This window comes from Schistocerca nitens, chromosome 7, assembly GCF_023898315.1.
Source record: "Schistocerca nitens isolate TAMUIC-IGC-003100 chromosome 7, iqSchNite1.1, whole genome shotgun sequence".
Taxonomy (NCBI): Eukaryota; Metazoa; Arthropoda; class Insecta; order Orthoptera; family Acrididae; genus Schistocerca; species Schistocerca nitens.
This window is the reverse complement of record NC_064620.1, coordinates 399,450,345-399,460,604: the sequence shown is the minus strand read 5'-3', so window position 1 is coordinate 399,460,604 and position 10,260 is coordinate 399,450,345. Positions and strand designations below refer to the sequence as shown.

General features: G+C 42.8%; 1 non-coding gene across 1 annotated transcript; it reads left to right on the top strand.

Annotated features, from left to right (window-relative positions):
- The first annotated feature begins 5,163 nt into the window (after positions 1–5,163).
- On the top strand, positions 5,164–5,238 carry Trnas-uga (transfer RNA serine (anticodon UGA)). The gene has a single exon. It is a non-coding gene; the product is annotated as a tRNA-Ser (tRNA).
- The last annotated feature ends 5,022 nt before the right edge of the window (positions 5,239–10,260 follow it).

The following is a 10,260-nucleotide window of genomic DNA, read 5'->3' as shown; positions in this document are numbered from 1 at the left end:
CGTGGGAGATGGCCAACGGCATGAAGCAAGGGATTGCCTGTAGGAGCGACATACAGTGGGTACTCTGTGTGCCCCGGAACCACTACGGTAGCTGTGGAGATCCTACAGGAACCCTGAAAAGTGACGGATAACGGGGCTCTGGTGACGTTACGATAGGCGCACAAAGCCAGTGTTGGATTATGACTTCTGCTTTCAAAAATATAACGGGCCTCGGAAAGGACGGTTTTAATCGACGACGGACTGGCTATAAACAACAAGTAAGATATGGAACATAAAATATACAAATATTGACTGGAAAGGTGGAGAAGATGGTAGACATAATGCAGAGAAGGAAGTTAGACCTATCGGGGTTAGCTGGAACGAGATGCAAAGGAGAAGGAAGGAGAGAACTAAGGAAAGGCTACCGACTGTACTGGAGTGGAAATGAGGAGGGAAGGAGAAATGGAGTCGCAATAGTAGTAAGAGATGGATTAAAAGAGGAAGTGAAGAGAATAAGTGATAAGATGACGAAGACCTAAAATATCACTCAAGGGGACGACCATAGAGGTTATACAAGTGTATGCACCGCAGGTGGGTTGCACTTATGAGGAGAAGCAAGAGTTTGAAGAGAAAATGCAGAAGTAGATGGAAAGAAAGGATATGATAGTATTGGGGGATTTAAACGTACACGTTGGAAGAGAAAGACAAGGCTGCGAAAGTGTACTTGGACCAGAGCGTTGGTGCTGCCGAAATGAAGAAGGTGAAAGACTATTGGAGTTCTGTCAAAGGAATGGCTTTCTGGTTGAGAACTCTTGGTTCAGGAAAAGAGAGAACCACAAAATTACCTGGTATAGTCAAGACTTAAAGAGAAAGTCGATAGTTGACTGCTTCCTGTACGATAGTGAGATGGATAGGAACGTCATTGACATTAAGGTAATACCATCAGAGGCCTTGGATAGCTACCACCGTCTGCTGGTAATGAACCTGCGACCGTAGCGGTCGCACGGTTCCAGACTGTAGCGCCTAGAACCGCTCGCCCACTCTGGCCGGCAATTTAATCACATGTCAGTTCTAGTATAATATATTTGTCCAAGGAATACCCGTTTATCATCTGCATTTCTTCTTGGTGTTGCAATTTTAATGGCCAGTAGTGTATGTATGGTAAAATTTTCATCGAGCTATGTTCTTTGGCAGTCAAACATCATGCGAAAGCTACTTTCGTGCTTACGTTTTGCACACCAGTGTATACATGGTGCGTCTTCTAATATGACACGTGATTCTAAAATATTTCTGTTTGCTGATGACACTCCTGATGGATGCTGGCTGCAACGTAGGCAGTGTATCAAATAGTGCAGTTCAAGACGTATGTTCATAGCGTGTAGAATATAAACTGATGCTAAATCAACAGTTTTTACAGTTCTTAACACAATGCAGAAAAAACTGACATTTTTGTTACACAAAAGGGACACATCATTAGTAAGTAAGCAACCCAAATTCCCAGGTGTTCAGACAGATGATACGCTGTCGTGAAAAGATCGTGTTCAGGATCTTCGTCCTAAAATGAATGCTGCTATATTTACCATCACAACAAAATATGCAATAAGTGATACCTTAGTTATTCCAACATATTCATTCGATTATGACAACGGTTTTATATTCTAGAGTACCTCATTTCATTCAAAAAGGGTATTTTTGGCTCAGAAATGGAGAGCTCGACCAATGTGCGGCGTATGTTTACGAAAATCCTGACGACAAATGTTCAGGAGACAGGGAATTCTGAGACTGAATTTTCGGTATATACACTCCTGGAAATTGAAATAAGAACACCGTGAATTCATTGTCCCAGGAAGGGGAAACTTTATTGACACATTCCTGGGGTCAGATACATCACATGATCACACTGACAGAACCACAGGCACATAGACACAGACAACAGAGCATGCACAATGTCGGCACTAGTACAGTGTATATCCACCTTTCGCAGCAATGCAGGCTGCTATTCTCCCATGGAGACGATCGTAGAGATGCTGGATGTAGTCCTGTGGAACGGCTTGCCATGCCATTTCCACCTGGCAACTCAGTTGGACCAGCGTTCGTGCTGGACGTGCAGACCGCGTGAGACGACGCTTCATCCAGTCCCAAACATGCTCAATGGGGGACAGATCCGGAGATCTTGCTGGCCAGGGTAGTTGACTTACACCTTCTAGAGCACGTTGGGTGGCACGGGATACATGCGGACGTGCATTGTCCTGTTGGAACAGCAAGTTCCCTTGCCGGTCTAGGAATGGTAGAACGATGGGTTCGATGACGGTTTGGATGTACCGTGCACTATTCAGTGTCCCCTCGACGATCACCAGTGGTGTACGGCCAGTGTAGGAGATCGCTCCCCACACCATGATGCCGGGTGTTGGCCCTGTATGCCTCGGTCGTATGCAGTCCTGATTGTGGCGCTCACCTGCACGGCGCCAAACACGCATACGACCATCATTGGCACCAAGGCAGAAGCGACTCTCATCGCTGAAGACGACACGTCTCCATTCGTCCCTCCATTCACGCCTGTCGCGACACCACTGGAGGCGGGCTGCACGATGTTGGGGCGTGAGCGGAAGACGGCCTAACGGTGTGCGGGACCGTAGCCCAGCTTCATGGAGACGGTTGCGAATGGTCCTCGCCGATACCCCAGGAGCAACAGTGTCCCTAATTTGCTGGGAAGTGGTGGTGCGGTCCCCTACGGCACGGCGTAGGATCCTACGGTCTTGGCGTGCATCCGTGCGTCGCTGCGGTCCGGTCCCAGGTCGACGGGCACGTGCACCTTCCGCCGACCACTGGCGACAACATCGATGTACTGTGGAGAACTCACGCCCCACGTGTTGAGCAATTCGGCGGTACGTCCACCCGGCCTCCCGCATGCCTACTATACGCCCTCGCTCAAAGTCCGTCAACTGCACATACGGTTCACGCCCACGCTGTCGCGGCATGCTACCAGTGTTAAAGACTGCGATGGAGCTCCGTATGCCACGGCAAACTGGCTGACACTGACGGCGGCGGTGCACAAATGCTGCGCAGCTAGCGCCATTCGACGGCCAACACCGCGGTTCCTGGTGTGTCCGCTGTGCCGTGCGTATGATCATTGCTTGTACAGCCCTCTCGCAGTGTCCGGAGCAAGTATGGTGGGTCTGACACACCGGTGTCAATGTGTTCTTTTTTCCATTTCCAGGAGTGTATTTCTTTAATGTGAGGTTTTGGAACATATACCAAGTCCTGGTATTATGAATTACCTTGAAAAACACGTTCTTATGATACATAGTCTAACTCGATTTAAAAATATCGTTCTTGTGAAACACAACTCGCTCCTTATTCACATTGAGTGATCAGTGCTGCCGGCAGGAGATGTGAGATTGATTCCACATTTCTAGATTTCCGGAAAATTTTTGACATCGCTCCTCAGAATCAAAGTGCGTGCCTATGGAGTACGGTCTCATCTTTGCGACTGGAATCGTGATATCCTATCAGAAAGGTCACACTTCGTAATGATAGATGGGAAGCCATCGAGTGAAACGGAAGTAATAGCTAGCGTTCCCCAAGGAAGTTTTATAGGCCCTCTGCTGTTCCTGATCTATATAAACGATTTAGGAGACAATCTGAGCAGCCATCTTAATGTTGTTTGCAGATGTTGCTGTTATTTACCATCTAGGTAAGTCATCAGCACAACAAAACTAATTGGAAAATGATTTTGGCTAGATATCTATTTTCTGCGAAAAGTGGCAATCATCTCTCAATAATGAAACATGTGACGACATCCACAAGAGTACTAAAAGAAATGAGTTAAATTTCGGGAACCAAAGACCGTGTTTCAGTGGCAAGACACTCTGAAGATTCATAGATCCATTAAAGCGACTACCTTAACTACGCTTGTCCGTCCCCTAACGGAGTATTGCTGTGCGGTATGGGACTCTTACCAGATGGTATTTGACAGAGTAAATCGAAGAAGTTCGAAGAAAGGCATCTCGTTTCATATTATAGCGAATAGGGGAGAGAGATTCAGGGATATGATAAGCGAGTTGGCGTGGCAATCATTAAAACAAAGATTTTTTCATGACGGCGAGATCTTTTCACGAAATTTCAAATACATTCTAGCTCCTCAGAATGCGAAATTATTTTGTTGACACCCACCTTCACAGGGAAATGTGATCATCGTAATAAAATAAGAGAAATCAGAGCGCGCACACAAAGATTTAAGAGTTCGGTTTACCCTCACGCTGTTCGGTAGTGCAACGGTAGAGAAACAGACTGAAGGTGAAACTTCCTGGCAGATTAAAACTGTGTGCCCGACCGAGACTCGAACTCGGGACCTTTGCCTTTCGCGGGCAAGTGCTCTACCAACTGAGCTACCGAAGCACGACTCACGCCCGGTACTCACAGCTTTACTTCTGCCAGTACCTCGTCTCCTACCTTCCAAACTTTACAGAAGCTCTCCTGCGAACCTTGCAGAACTAGCACTCCTGAAAGAAAGGATATTGCGGAGACATGGCTTAGCCACAGCCTGGGGAATGTTTCCAGAATGAGATTTTCACTCTGCAGCGGAGTGTGCGCTGATATGAAACTTCCTGGCAGATTAAAACTGTGTGCCCGACCGAGACTCGAACTCGGGACCTTTGCCTTTCGCGGGCAAGTGCTCTACCAACTGAGCTACCGAAGCACGACTCACGCCCGGTACTCACAGCTTTACTTCTGCCAGTACCTCGTCTCCTACCTTCCAAACTTTACAGAAGCTCTCCTGCGAACCTTGCAGAACTAGCACTCCTGAAAGAAAGGATATTGCGGAGACATGGCTTAGCCACAGCCTGGGGGATGTTTCCAGAATGAGATTTTCACTCTGCAGCGGAGTGTGCGCTGATATGAAACTTCCTGGCAGATTAAAACTGTGTGCCCGACCGAGACTCGAACTCGGGACCTTTGCCTTTCGCGGGCAAGTGCTCTACCAACTGAGCTACCGAAGCACGACTCACGCCCGGTACTCACAGCTTTACTTCCCCCAGGCTGTGGCTAAGCCATGTCTCCGCAATATCCTTTCTTTCAGGAGTGCTAGTTCTGCAAGGTTCGCAGGAGAGCTTCTGTAAAGTTTGGAAGGTAGGAGACGAGGTACTGGCAGAAGTAAAGCTGTGAGTACCGGGCGTGAGTCGTGGTTCGGTGGCTCAGTTGGTAGAGCACTTGCCCGTGAAAGGCAAAGGTCCCGAGTTCGAGTCTCGGTCGGGCACACAGTTTTAATCTGCCAGGAAGTTTCATATCAGCGCACACTCCGCTGCAGAGTGAAAATCTCATTCTGGAGACTGAAGGTGGTTCGTTGAACGCTATGCAAGCCACTTAGGTCTGAATTGCAGAGTGGTCATGTAGATTCTGCTGTTTGTTGTTAACAGTACGATCTTATTCCCAAGTATCAGCCGCTGTCACTCAGTTATCACTAAGCAGAAATCCAGTCTGCATTAGGATCGCACCTCCTTGACTCTAGCGCAGAATGGCGCAAAAAATTCTGTTGCATCCACTTTCGGTAAGTTACCACAAGAATTTAAAAATCTCAGCAGTAATTCAAGCGCTTCTAAAGTGTAATCTGTAGAATCTCCTTATCGCTCGAATTACTGGACAAAATTTGAACAAATTCTTGTGTTATATCGTTCATTATGCTAATACACAAAGTGTGTCCAAAAATTCATGAAATATATGTTTCTTAATATTTATTTGCGATTTATGTACAAACTTTTGAAATTCTTAAGTAGTTACCGTTAGCAACTACACATTTTTTTCCAGCGTTTCGCTCATGATTGGTAAGCAAGCTAGAAGGCCTCGTTGGGAACCTTGTATAAAAGCGTTGTCACAGCCTTTTGTATGTCGTCAGTGATCTCGAAACGGAGTCCTTTGAGCACGGTTTTAATCCTGGCGAACAGGAAGAAGTCCGGCAGAGAGAGGTAGGACCTGTAGGCCGGTTGCGGCAGCGTTTCCACGTGGTGTTTGGCCAGGTTCTCGCAAATGCGCAGACATGTGGCTGGGCGCGTTGTCGAGATGCAGCCGCCAGTTGAAACGTCCCTTTAGAAAAATTTTACACGACTGTGCTTAAACTGACGCACAATATTTTTAGCGCAACGCAATCTGACTTTCAATAATCTCTACAAGAGAATGGCCCTGACTAACATTAACCTGTACTTTTCACAAATCACTTACCTCACAAAAATCTTCGCTGCTCAAGCTACTGCAATACAGCGAGCGCCACTACTGCCAGCTAAATAAAAGATTCAAACTATGGAAGGCACTAACTACTGATAGAGTTAGTTAGCAAATGAAAGATATTAATAGAGAACAAACATTGTATTTACCTTGATATCATCATATATATAGCAGTTCATGACAAATTACAAAACTCCGCCATCTCTCTCCCCACATCCACCACTGCTGGCGGCTCACCTCCAACTGCGCAACGCTACGCGCTGTTCACAGCCAGCTGCCTAACACTACAATGGCGAGTATTACAACAATGCAAAGCAGCCACAGGCTGCACACAGCACAGCCAGTGATTTTCGTACAGAGGTGGCGTTACCAATAAAAAAACCTAAACAGCCTACTTACATAGCCCCCATGCTCCCCACAAAAATTTTTACAAATTGGTTTGGGCAGTGGCCAATACAGATTTGAAAAAAATTTTCATAATTACAATAACAAAGAAATCAAATGCACACACTTATTGATACAATGTTGGTCAAAAGCTAAAATTTTCTCACAGTCCATAAAGACAGTCCTAATCGTTCATCGTAAAACTGTCGTTTCTTTTCTCAAAGTCTGAGCAGTAAAAGACAATGCACACAGACGTAGTGGATTTCCATGCAGTCTTGAAGAAGTAGTGTTGTCCTTCCAATGGAAAGACAGTGCTGACTCTTGACATGCTGACAGGTAATGGGCCACAACAGAGCAAACCCACCACAGAGTCAGTCGAAGTTTTGAAGAATATTGGTACGTAGGTCATCACAGAGCAGACCCACTGTAGTCCTGGTAGAGATTACGGTATTGGTGGGCCACCAGAGGTGCAGACCCAATGCAGTCCTTGTAGAAATAATGGTATTGGTGGGCCACCAGAGGTGCAGACCCACTGTAGTCCTTGTAGAGACGGCCAGCAGCCATCTGTTGCGACTGTGCAGGTGCACAATCACCATCGAAGAGTCTTGCGGAGAATATAGCAAGTGCATAACCACCACTTGTGCACACACAAAGTTTTTGGAATTGTCCTTAGAACCAGCAATGCTGTTATCCAGTCCCTTGCTGAATTATTAACACACGTGCAAACACTAACAGTCCCTACGTGTCACATATTGTCCATATAGTATGACCAACAGAAACGTGTGCAGTGAAATGGAACTTACAAGTTACTTAGTTGGATGAACTGCTGTCAATTACAGTTTTATAACATAAGAATACAATTACAAAGGTACAAAATACATCATTAAAGAACATAACAATACAGATAACATTTGTAGTAATACAGGCTTTACAAAAGAATAAAAATATATACATGAGTGTTACAGGAATTATGACATGAGTACATACATAAAAGATCAGAATAATTTTTGAAACATCAACTTCACATATGAGCAACAAAACAGAACAGATAAATAATGTCTAAACATCTTTACAAAGTAAATAACATAGTATTAGAAAAATTCTAGAACGTAACTCATATCAGCGAAACACATAAAGACAAGAAAAACACAAATATACAAGAGTACACAAACACATAGCAGAATAACACAAGAGGAAAGGGCAGGGTTTGTTTTCAGTGTAACATTTGGTACTGCAGTCCAACCTAAAACTTCATTCCATAGATCTTTCGTCTTATTTCAACATTTGTTTCCACCAAAAAAATCCTACCCAAGCATGCTTTCTGTATTTATGTGTTCACATATTTCTTACCTCATTATTTATTTTCCATTATCTTACCTCATCATTTATTGCCAAGAAAATCCTACGTAAACCTTTTGTCCCTAAACCCTACTTTTTTGGTTCATATCCTCTTTCAAAACACTATTTTGGCCAAACCATTTTCTTATAGCTTCTTAAAGCATTTCTTCAAATCCATCATAGCTAGTTTCTTATATAGTCTACCCCCTCTTAAGCTAACTTAAATCTACTGAGCTCAGATATATATACCAAGGGACGAGGCAATGCAGCATCACATAAAACAATTAATATAAACAGCAATGAAAAAAAACGCAGATTTGCGAAGCAAGCAGCATTAAGAAATTAGCAAAGCAATTGTAATATTACAACTAATCTAAGGCAATGTGCAGCAAACAATAAAAATAAATCATTATTAAAACTGGCTTAACAGAATAATACGAAGTCAAATTCAATAACACTATGCCTGGCAAACAGCAGCAACTTATACCTAAACATGACATAGCTCAAGCAGAAAAAATATTACAGTAAAAATGGCCATGTTTAAAACTTACGTCACATCTTAACACTAGAGTGATGCATCACAAAAACTTACTCTACGGAAAAAAAATTACCAAGTAGTTGAAAAGAAAATTATGTATGCAGTTCCTGTTATTAGTCCCTTCTTATTGTTCTTTCCATTCCAAGAGCTCCTTTTTCGAAGAATGTGGGTCATAAAATAATTATTTAATAGATCTGTTGACAGAAAGTGTTCACATTAGCAAATGAAATATATATATATATATATATATATATATATATATATATATATATATATATATATATATATATAACCCATGCTGCAACACAGCTAGAAACTAGATATCAAATGAAAGAAGCAACTATGAAAGGCAAAGCATAAAAATATCATTCAATAGTCATGTGACATTTCATAAGTTAGTAAAAAAATCTCTCATCTAGAAAGACAGTAGTCATAATCAGGTGTGTAGACAAACTATTTCTTGTCATTTCATTAGGCATTTCAGTAAATATCAGAAAGTAGAATATGTTTCCAAGTAATTAGCGTGTCGTATTTGCGATGCTTTCTACAAAGCAACGTCAATAGCGAGGTTAATGGCCTCTTTTTTTTTCCACCTAATGGCTGTTTCTCCAGGTGGCTGTCACAGGTGGCCGCGATGCATTACGTGCAGGTGGTCACTTAACTTTCGTACGGAAATATTTACGACAGCAGTTTCCGCTACAGTGGCAGTCTCATATAAAAATATTTCACAGGTCAAGAATTAGCGTTGCAAATCTGTAGAAACAAAATCCTATAAATAAGTGTCCAAAAAAAATATTCGTCAGCATTGTGATACAGTCACGCATTTACACACATTTCATAACTCTTAAAGTATGATTCTTGGTTTCCAACATACTTCTTCACAAGTCAAGGGTCCCTAACCACTATTCATTACTCCTTACCTTATTATACATATACAAATTCGTCGACGCTTCTTCAATACTTCATCATAAGATACATAGCATAATCAAATTCCTCATATAGCATCAGCTTCTTTATCATAAACATACCGCAACAGCGTAATACACATCATCATCATAACATCATAAAACCTCAGCCAAATCTCAAAATCGTCGTAGCTTCCTGAATATTTTAAAACCTAAAAAAAATTCTCTGCTCATTTCAATAGTGTCATCTACCTCAAACGTACTTTAAAAATCATGATCTCATATCAAATACATCGTTCAAAGCTCTCATAGTATCACAATGGTTCCGAAAAAATATGAACAGTTCACAAAGTACAGACAAAATACAATTTCATAAGTGTGAACTTCAAAATGGTTCAAATGGCTCTGAGCACTATGGGACTCAACTGCTGAGGTCATTAGTCCCCTAGAACTTAGAACTAGTTAAACCTAACTAACCTAAGGACATCACAAACATCCATGCCTGAGGCAGGATTCGAACCTGCGACCGTAGCGGTCTCGCGGTTCCAGACTGCAGCGCCTTTAACCGCACGACCACTTCGGCCGGCTAAGTGTGAAGTTATCCAACTGTGTAATTACGTAAACATCTGTCACTGATGTAGTAAAAAAGTTTATCTCTCAGTTAAATGATCAGATAGCTATGTAATTTTGTGTTAGAGAAATATGGTACCGATGTGTAAAGTTGTATAAGCAAATACCATATTAGCTAGGGTTCCTTGTGGTTGCCACACACATGGTACACAAAGTAAGCGTGTACCCCCCTGAGGATTAAAGTAATTATACCCTCAGGTGTTACAGATTACAGCAATGGAATGAAATGTATCATGGAAAACTTTCTTTGTAATTCAAAAATCTTGA